The following is a 9,949-nucleotide window of genomic DNA, read 5'->3' on the forward strand; positions in this document are numbered from 1 at the left end:
AAAATAGAATAATAAATCAATACTTTTAATTTACTTTTTCAACCTTGTAATCCCAAATATGTTTATATATCATGCTTTACGCGAGCTTAGCCTTATAACATTCTATGTATTTTCCCAGGGCATAACACGCAATTTTAAACACCCAATAAATAAATAAATGAGTGAATAAATAATCGTTATTCTGTCCAAATGGTATTTCAAAAAGTTTCACCTCTTTCATTGATAAAGTCATTCTCATTGTTTCTTTCCTTTGTTTATTTTATCTCCAAAGCCAAACTTTCTACACATTTGTCCTTCTTTACAGTACTGCCGATAAAGCGTGTTTAACATCCTCATATTTACGAAATAGTTTTGAGAGCTTTCTGTGCCTTTATCTTAATAACTTCCTGAATGACATACGGTACAGGTAGTCAATAATCTTTTTTGACATATTATGTGATGCTTCCTTGTCCAGTTCTTCTACAGGCTATACAATATATTCTCCAAAACCAAGACTCCGTATCAGGAAACTCCGGTTAATAGTGTCAAACGCCTATTTCTTACTTTCCTTTTAAGCTATTTCACCATTAGCAAAGCCTCCATTTAAATTGTCACTTAGTCAAAGATTCATAACAAAATAACACAAACACCAAACTACACTGTAGACATGGAGAATTTCTGGCCGCAGTTACGATTCACGAAATACTACAAATTCACAGATTATATAAAGGACCCCCCCTCCCCCATTTTTTCGGTGACTGACAGACTAAAACTAACCGCCGAAATTTAAACTGGCATGTTAGTGGCCCAGTGGTAACACTGCCAGTCTCGGTTTCTCTATGTAAACCCACCAATAGAGAAAACTAGGTGTTATTTCTATAATACATGAGCCGATATATTATAATTTGTATTATTAAATATATTTAAAACACCTGTCCCCGGTTTATTCTGGGGACAAAATAGCTCGAACTGGTATACAGTTAAGAACTGACCATTCCGGTTTACATGAGATGGTCTACCATTGCCTACCCTGTGGTACCACAGTGTAGGTGTACTTCCCATATATGAGCTGATATATGATAAAGAAATCACAACCTTTGGAATTAGCCTGTCAGCCATCCTCCACATGAGGGGGTCACTAAACCCACTCACCGCCACATATTAGAATGATATGTTTAAATGACTGTCAGGCTAACCTAAATTACCCTGTGCACACATTATAATGTTCAAAATATTTTTACGGGCTAAGGGAGAGAACTCCTACCAATTGAACTGAACAATTAGCCCTAGGTCACACTTAATGCCGAGAGGAGGAGGCATCAGTGGGTGGGAAGATGTAATGACCTGATGAAAGAAAATATTAAAAAAACAGTAAATTATTGAGGTATATCTGGTTGCCAAGTCCAGACAGATGAACTCCATCTTACCGATAAAGATGAAACTCCTTATCTGTAATACAGGTGTGTCGGATAGCTAACCCCCTCCTCCCGAACCACAAAATTTCTTACAGCTGTATTAACTCTACGCCTAACCTTTTCCAAGGCACGAGGACTGGAGACAAAATGCCAATACCGCCTAGGCAGGAGGTCGCTCCATACAACATTGACACCTGGTACCAGGGCCAAAAGGCGAAGGAGGTCACACTTGATCTGTTTAATAAGTTCCTTGCCCTTGATGACCCCAAGGTCATTGGAACCCAATTGAATAAATACCCAGGATGGAAGGGAATTCTTTTTTAAGAAGACCTCCAATGTTGTGCTGAACTGATCCCAACTCATGCCCCTTTTCCCCCGCCAATCAAACTCGTGTCCCACCAGCCCCAGGTAAGGAGCTCCTAATCTTGAGCCAACTGCCCTATGTGCCCAGAATATAATGGACGAGCAGCCAATGCACAAAATCTTGCCTCCTGAAACGTATAATGCAATATTAAAAATTCATCATTAACCGAGCATAAACAGTAACAATATTAACTGTATGGGAGCTCAAAATTGTAATCTGATAATCGTGGCTAATTTTGTAGCCCCACCTATACGAAATGAATGGGAACGATAATGCCATTTTTGTTGATGCCCCCCACAGAACATTAATACTTTCTGTTAAACAGAACCAAATTGGTACCTGGTCAAGGGGGTACCGTCATAATGTATATATAACTGTGAGCAAAGTGCTCGACTTCTGATTCGCAAGAATTTTGCATGAGCCTAAGGGGACAAATCTGAGGATCAGACTGATGGGACAAAATAAAAGTTGTCGAAGTTCCCAATTGATTAGTTTTTGAAGAAGCCAGGCGAACATGTAATTCCAAATCTCTACCAAGTAATTGTATTGAAACATCTTAAACACAAATGGCATGGCGACCTCGTTCATGCTTGCTATCAGCTGTCAATTCACCAACTCGTAAGAGTGCAAAAAATGCCAAACTAAATGCAGAAGCAAATAAAGTAGCTTCGTAACTTGACTGGCAAATGCTACTCAGGGAATTTACCAATTTCCTTAGCAGAGTGGAGGTGAAGGGTGTTAGAAGATCAGACCTCCGATTTTTTCCACGCATTCCTTCAGTCATCTTGCTTACCAAAAATGATTTTGTGTGGTCAGGCAAATTTTCAATTTTGTGTGCATAGCTCAAGCCTGATATGCATGTTGCTACTGTGGATGCCGACATGCCAGTATATGACAAGTAAGCTATAAACTGTTGTAATTGGTCTATAGGAGCTGGCCAAATATCGCTCAAGCTATACTGTGACCGAAATTTACGAAAAGACTATACTGCTGTTTTTTACGTTGCCCTAGATTTGGGAGCTAGAGAAAACTGGACGAGCAAACGTGCTTCACTCTCTAGATCGCCCATATATGGTCTGGTATTGGAGTTGGATGCTGGTCCGCTGTGGGAGCCACTCTCCTGAAGCGCTGCCAATCACAACGGGAAAGAGAGTCAGCGATTACATTTTCTCTACCAGGAATGTGCTCAGCTTTCATTAAAATATTGAGATTTAGGGACATCAATTCCAATTTCCTTACTAGAACCATAACACGGGGAGATTTTAACGATTTTTTGTTTATAATAACGACAACAGTCTGATTTTCTACATGAAATAAAATTTTCTTATTTCTCAGAAAATGACCCCATAAATTGAGTGCAACAACAACTGGGAATAATTCCAGGAATGTAATATTAGTTAAAATACCCTGATGAATGTCCCATTCTCTGGGCCAACACCCCTGCGCCCAGTGACCGTGGAAATATGCGCCGAAACCCCCGTGCAGACCCCCAGCGCTATCGGTATACATCTGTAATGTCGTGTTCGATGTCCAGACACGATCACGCATCAAGGTAACCCCATTATAATCTGACAGGAATACATACCACAACCTCTCACTCATCTCTCGGGTAACCCTAATCTTGTGATGAGTTTTTTTAACTGAAATTGTTGCGTCAATAAGTCTGCGGGAAAAAGGCCTGTCAGGGGCCACCACTTGGCAAGCAAAATTCAAGGATCCGATTAAAGACTGCTAGTCCCTTAAGGTAGCTTTCACCTTACCCATTACATTGACCAAATAAGCCCTTAATTGATTTAGTTTATCAGCAGAGAGCCGCATTTGCAATAGAATAGTCCCAAAAATGTGAGTACCTGTGAAGAGCCCACAGTTTTCTCCTGTGCCAAGGGAACACCACATAACGCACAAGAGTCTTGAACTGTTTTCAAAGAATGAGCACACTGTTCTGAATTGTTTTCCCCACCCATTAAGAAGTCATCTAAATAATGCAAAAGATTTGAATAAAGACTCCTTGAAGTACTAAACCAATAGGGGCTGTGGCAAATTTCTCAAATAAAGCACAATTAATTGAGGCTCCCATGGGGTGGTATTTGTCAAAGTAGAAATTATCCTCAAAACACAAACCTAACTGGTCAAAATCCGCCGGCCAAATGGGTAGTAGCCTAAAGGCAGACTTAATATCTGATTTGGCCAATAAAGAACCCCGCCCTAGTCTCTGAATCATGCTAACCGCATAATCTATCGGGCTGTAATGCACGGGAATAAGTTCATTATCAATAAAGTCGTTCACCGACCTTCCAGCAGGGTGCGACAGGTGATGAATGACCCTAAAATCATTGTCCTTTTTAGGAACCAGACCCAAGGGCGAAATACGGGATGTTGGATGAGTGAACTGGCCCAGCTATACGTCCCAGAGATAATTCTTTTTGAAGTTTCCCTCTCAGCACTTCCGGGGCCTCCTTGACACTTTTAAGATTGTTAGAAAAAATTGGGACCCGTAGGCCACTATACTGGAGTTTGAACCCAAATTTAAATCCCCTGACTACCTCCTGTGCTTTGTCTTGTAAAGGATAATTTCTCAGAGAATGTTCCATCATGTTCACTTTAATGGGTGTTTTGGCCAAAATTGGTAAAGGAGACAATACATGTAAATTGCCCTCAGATTTTAATCTATTTGGTACACTTTGCACCCGGATGGGTACTGCCACATTCTGAACAAGTGCGACTAAAGCGGCACTTGTAGCCGAATCGACATTTCTCACCCTTGTCATAGGCCCAGCAGACTGGTTTAACCCCTTTTTGAAAATTTTGATCCTTGTAAGTGGGAGTTACCGCCCTTTGACCTTTAGAATACTGGCCATGGGACCCTTGACTTTGATTATATGACTGATTCTGACTTGCGGCCACAAACATTAGCCAAAGTTCATGATCCAAGACCCCCTAAGATGTGTGAGTGTGCCTAACTTTCCGGAGTCTGTATTGCTCGTCATACTTTGCCCACCAGAGACCAGAACCCCGTTCAGCGGCAAGACGGACATCATGCATGTACTTTATAAGTTCTTAAGCTTTATCTGGCCATTTTTCTAGCACAATGCTCATAAAGAACATAAAGGTTTTTGTCCAGACATGAATATTAGTTATGAGTTTGCCCTTTTGTTTGACAACGGTTAAACAACTGTCTTTCACCACCAAATCGCCATCAATCAGACGCGTGCTTTACCAATTCATCCCCGGTTTTTACTAGCAGCCAAAAATCAATGTATTCACCGTTCCAATTTTTTTCCTTTACTTCGTGTGGCACGTGACCACCGACTGGGTCAAAAATACTGACCACTTCAACCGGATATGGCTGTATTTGAATGACCCCACCACTCACTCCGACACTTGAGCCAGAGTCAATTCCCCCGCCTTAACACCAGTAGACAAAGCTGATTCCCTGGGATGTTCCAGCCTAGTCCGGACAGACACTGTTGAAATTTACGGGAATATTGTTGGGTCTCCCCTGTCATCCACGAGGTTCGCCGCATGGTTGTCTGCGCCGGCATAATCAAATAGGCCCAACTCGACATGATCCGGAACTGACGGCTGTCGACGCTGCTTTTTTCCCCCATCCGCCTCCTGTGCTTTCCTTGAAGGTTTCCTTTTCCTCTTAGGTGGCATGCCCAGGGGTGATGAAGGATGATTGTAGATTTTAAATGCTGCTAAATTGTTCAACCATAAATAGTTCAACAGGCTTCGAGCAGCCACATCCGGGACCGAGAGGTTTTAATTTTAACTAAACTGGTGTTATCATACAATTGATAAACTTTAATATTTGCCTATCAAAAGTTACATATATTTATAATGTTAACCGTCTAAATCCGAATTCTTATGTCTGTTTACTGCCATTTTGTGATGGATGATTCCGCTAGTATGCCCTCATAGAGTTGTCGTTCTTAGTCTGTCATCTTGTCATTGAAGAGCTGAGGTAAGCTAAAATTTTCTCTTCGATATTTAGTCTCACCACGAGTATTAAAAACCCTCTACCATTCTATAAACGTATTTTGAAAAGCAAACTTTTTCCGTAAGTAATCTTTTATTCATCCGCTTATTGCAGTTGGTGAGGATATTGAAACGGGGTCCGTCTGTCCATCCGTCCGTCCGTCCGTACACTACAAAAAGTGTCAAGTCCACATTAGAGTAACAGTAAATACTACATAAATGATACTTGTATCAATGGTGTAGATAGGATCGTTCTACAGAAAGCACGTTACAGATGCTGTATGTGACTTATATTTTGCACTGCAGTGACGTCCTTGCTTTTCCCATATATGTTACATTACGAGATAATTGTGAAGATCATATATATCTTCGCACTTGCTCACTGCTTTGGCAATATAGTTACACGTTTAAAAATTATGGGAAGAAAATGGATTTGTCCCCCAGCTGTATAAATTCCTTGAACGGTAATTGTTATTCCTGTATTTAGGGTAAAAGCAATTACTGGTTTACCAGTTGTCAGTATAGTGTGACCGGATGGAGTAATATGCTGGGTACTTTAAGCATAGTGTTTAGTGAGGTAGCACTCTAAAGCCGAATAACATTAGTTGCTGGAATTACAATAGTGGTGGTTACATACCTCATCCTAAACGCACGCATACATTACAGATAATGTGTTTGATCCGCGCTTGATATTTCTGTCATTTACCATATATGTCATTGTATATCACATACGACAAATCTTCATTCCATATCTGGGTTAGAGTAACTACTTGGCTACTACTAAATACTAAAACCAATGATGGAGCCAGGGTAGCCCTACTCAACACATGCTGCGGATGCTGATTTTCATCTACATGTTACGCTTCATCGCCTTGCCTAGTATTCCCTGACAATCACATAAAGAAGACGAATCCGTCCATATTTTGGTAAAATGCCATTTTTTACATGGATTTTACTTGAAACAGTGATGCAGTTAGGATTGATCTAAACTAAGACAATGTTAGAAACACATCACAGTACACATGAACAAATACGTGTGGTGTATCATGTTTACTGCTACAGGGATGTATAGCTATGTTTGATGGAATAGCACAAAGTGCTCACTTCGGGTGTACTCTCAATAGTTTTTAATGGAGATTGGAATAGCCTTGAACTCAAATGTTTGCTGTAACTCAGGCATTGCTGTTTATCAATATGTTTACTGTCCCTAGTGCACTCTGCTGGTATGTTCGCTAGTGATTTTAGATATCTTACAACAAACAAGTATTGATCCTGATGAGAGTTGTCTACCTTGAAAAGAATCGGAACTTTTTGCTGAGGGATAGAATTTTTACAATGACACTTATTTTCGTTATTATACCAACAACAAAGGAAATAAATTAAATGACTATATTTGATTGTCAATTTACTGTTCTTTTATGGAACAGAATTACTCTCAATCATGTACACTTCGGACATCATTCGATAGCCCGCTTACGCATGGTATATTAACATGTCAGGTACATAGGTAACCATAGGCTATCGCATGGTATGCCATTATTACGTGCACGCACATGCACTTGCATTTTATAGGGATCTTGATATTTTACAAACCACTACTTTCACAAAGTTATTGTAATTGCATTTGTGAACCGAATTATCTGACAGAGTGTAACTCGCTTGACAACAAAAGTCGTAGCGACCAAGAGCTTGTGAACTACTGTTAACACGTGATACGCACAGGTGAGGTCGGTAAACAAAACACATCAGTCTGCATTCCATGCACCTCATATACGACCGTCTTGAAGTCGTCTGATCGTATTGCAGTGTTTTCCCGTATGATCTCTTTGTATTATAAGCTTTCTTTCTGAAGTACGTATTATTACACATTTCCAAGTTAAGTCTCGATAATGGGTGTTGACATATCATCGTCACGCACGTGTACTATTGTTTACCCGGTGTTACATGTACTATAATTTACACTACGGTAATGCCCGATACGCAATACGGAAATGACGACACGAAAATACGACAGGAAAAATATGTGTATTACGAAGGGTGGGAAGTCCTTCATGATCTTTTTTATATTACAAACTTATATTTATTTTATGTGTGTTATCATCAACAGACTGAAATTATTTTTAAATCTAATCGATAACAAACTACCACAAATTCAATGAATTTCGATTTTCACGCAATTTTAATATATATTTAATTATGTCAAACACCGAGCCACACAATTCAAACGCCACTTGTGGAGCCACACCACTCCATACAATTCAAAAACCACTTGTGGAGCCACACCACTCCATACAATTCAAACACCACTTTTGGAGCCACACAACTCCACACAATTCAAACGCCACTTGTGGAGCCACACCACTCCATACAATTCAAACACCGCTTGTGGAGCCACACCACACCACACCATACATTTCAAACACCACTTGTGAAGCCACACCACTCCACACAATTCAAACGCCACTTGTGGAGCCATACCAATCCATACAATTCAAACACCACTTGTGGAGCCACACCACACCACACAATTCAAAGACCACTTGTGGAGCCACACCACTCCATACAATTCAAACACCACTTGTGGAGTCACACCACTCCATACAATTCAAACGCCACTTGTTGAGCCACACCACTTCATACAATTCAAACGCCGCTCCATAAAAGCATGAATTGTTCAAACTCACACTTTATGTTTTGTGAACATATGCAATTCATTGTTTTCCTTTTTCCAATTCGAAATATCGGGAATTATAATTTCTGTGCTGTAAACCCCGGACACGGCGATAAAGTGCTTCTTAAGCAAACTGATTGGTTATGCAGCCCGACAGGAAATGACTTTATATCTGGTCTACAGCCGTGACAGGACACAGGCGTTGTTCCGTCCTTCACACCAAGTATCCCAGTTCAGCATCAGGTAACCACCACAAACTGAAACAAAACCAAACAGCAGCAGTATCTTATTTTAAACTGTGGGAAGGGAGGACGGGATAAAACTGTTTTAAACAGATTTAACAGAGGTATTTTTACACTTGCCTGATCCAATTTCGTAGAGATGATGAAGGAAAGAGAAAGATAACCTTTTTTCTGAAAGTCATTCCCAGTAGGGGAGGTAACTAGGGTAAAACAAACCAGTTCTTTTATAGATAATAAAGGCAACTATTTAATATAAAATGAAATAGTAATGATTATTATACTAACTTAAAGGGCAGAGGAAATACCCTATTATATATTAGGGTGTTATTATTATACTTACTAAAGGACAGAGGAGATACCCTGCTATATTTCAGAGTGTTTTTCATCGCCAAATGGAGAGGTAATGACAGCACAACTGTGTTCCTGAAATAGATTTAGGGTTTACATTTGTTTAGTATCGTGATTTTACATTTGAGATAAGTAACAACTACGGGTAAATAAGTTACGGGTACTTGTAAGTTACGCACAAATACGAATGTATGTTTCGACAAAGGTATCCGCCGTAAAGCACACGTAAGTTTACGAGCAGACATAACTCATGTAAATAAAAATATGTTTTAATTGGAAACCATTAAATATCCCAAATACATATTGTGGAACAGAATTACCGATCTCTAGACAAAACAAAAGTTTGCAACATTTCTGACGAAGAAAGTTCCATTTCCATTGATTTTGATTCCGTTCATAACATGACTTTAAAACACTGACCCTCTGAAGATCCAGGTGAATTATTACTTTTAACAATTGTATGTCAGTATTTTCACTCAATGCTTGGAATAGGTGATCCTCTCCAACCTAATATATCTGCTAAAGGACAAACCTAATATGTTGTTCTTTGAGTCTTATAATCAAATTCGTTGTCACTGAAAACCAGATTCTAACTGAACATGTTATACATGCAAATAAAAGCAGACAAGTACAGCTACTTCCTATTAAACAAAATGTCACATGAAACAGGATATAGTGCTAAATAAAATGACATGGGAATTATACGGTTATAAATTACCTTTTTGCTTTTACTGCAAAACCTAAATATTGTGCTGACGATCTTAAAAGTTCATGTGCTGTCTCTTGACCTCCCAATACCTTCTATATAATTATACATGTATCTGTCAAGTGATTAAAACTATCTCCATGCTGTGAAGCTCTGTTTGCTTAATGTCTCATCAATTCTCCAACAAAATAACACCAAAACATTTGTGATTGGCGAAAAATTGGCTCACTTTTTAGGAAGTGGCCG

The sequence above is a fragment of the Mizuhopecten yessoensis genome, unplaced genomic scaffold (genome assembly GCF_002113885.1).
Source record: "Mizuhopecten yessoensis strain PY_sf001 unplaced genomic scaffold, ASM211388v2 scaffold4303, whole genome shotgun sequence".
Lineage (NCBI taxonomy): Eukaryota > Metazoa > Mollusca > Bivalvia > Pectinida > Pectinidae > Mizuhopecten > Mizuhopecten yessoensis.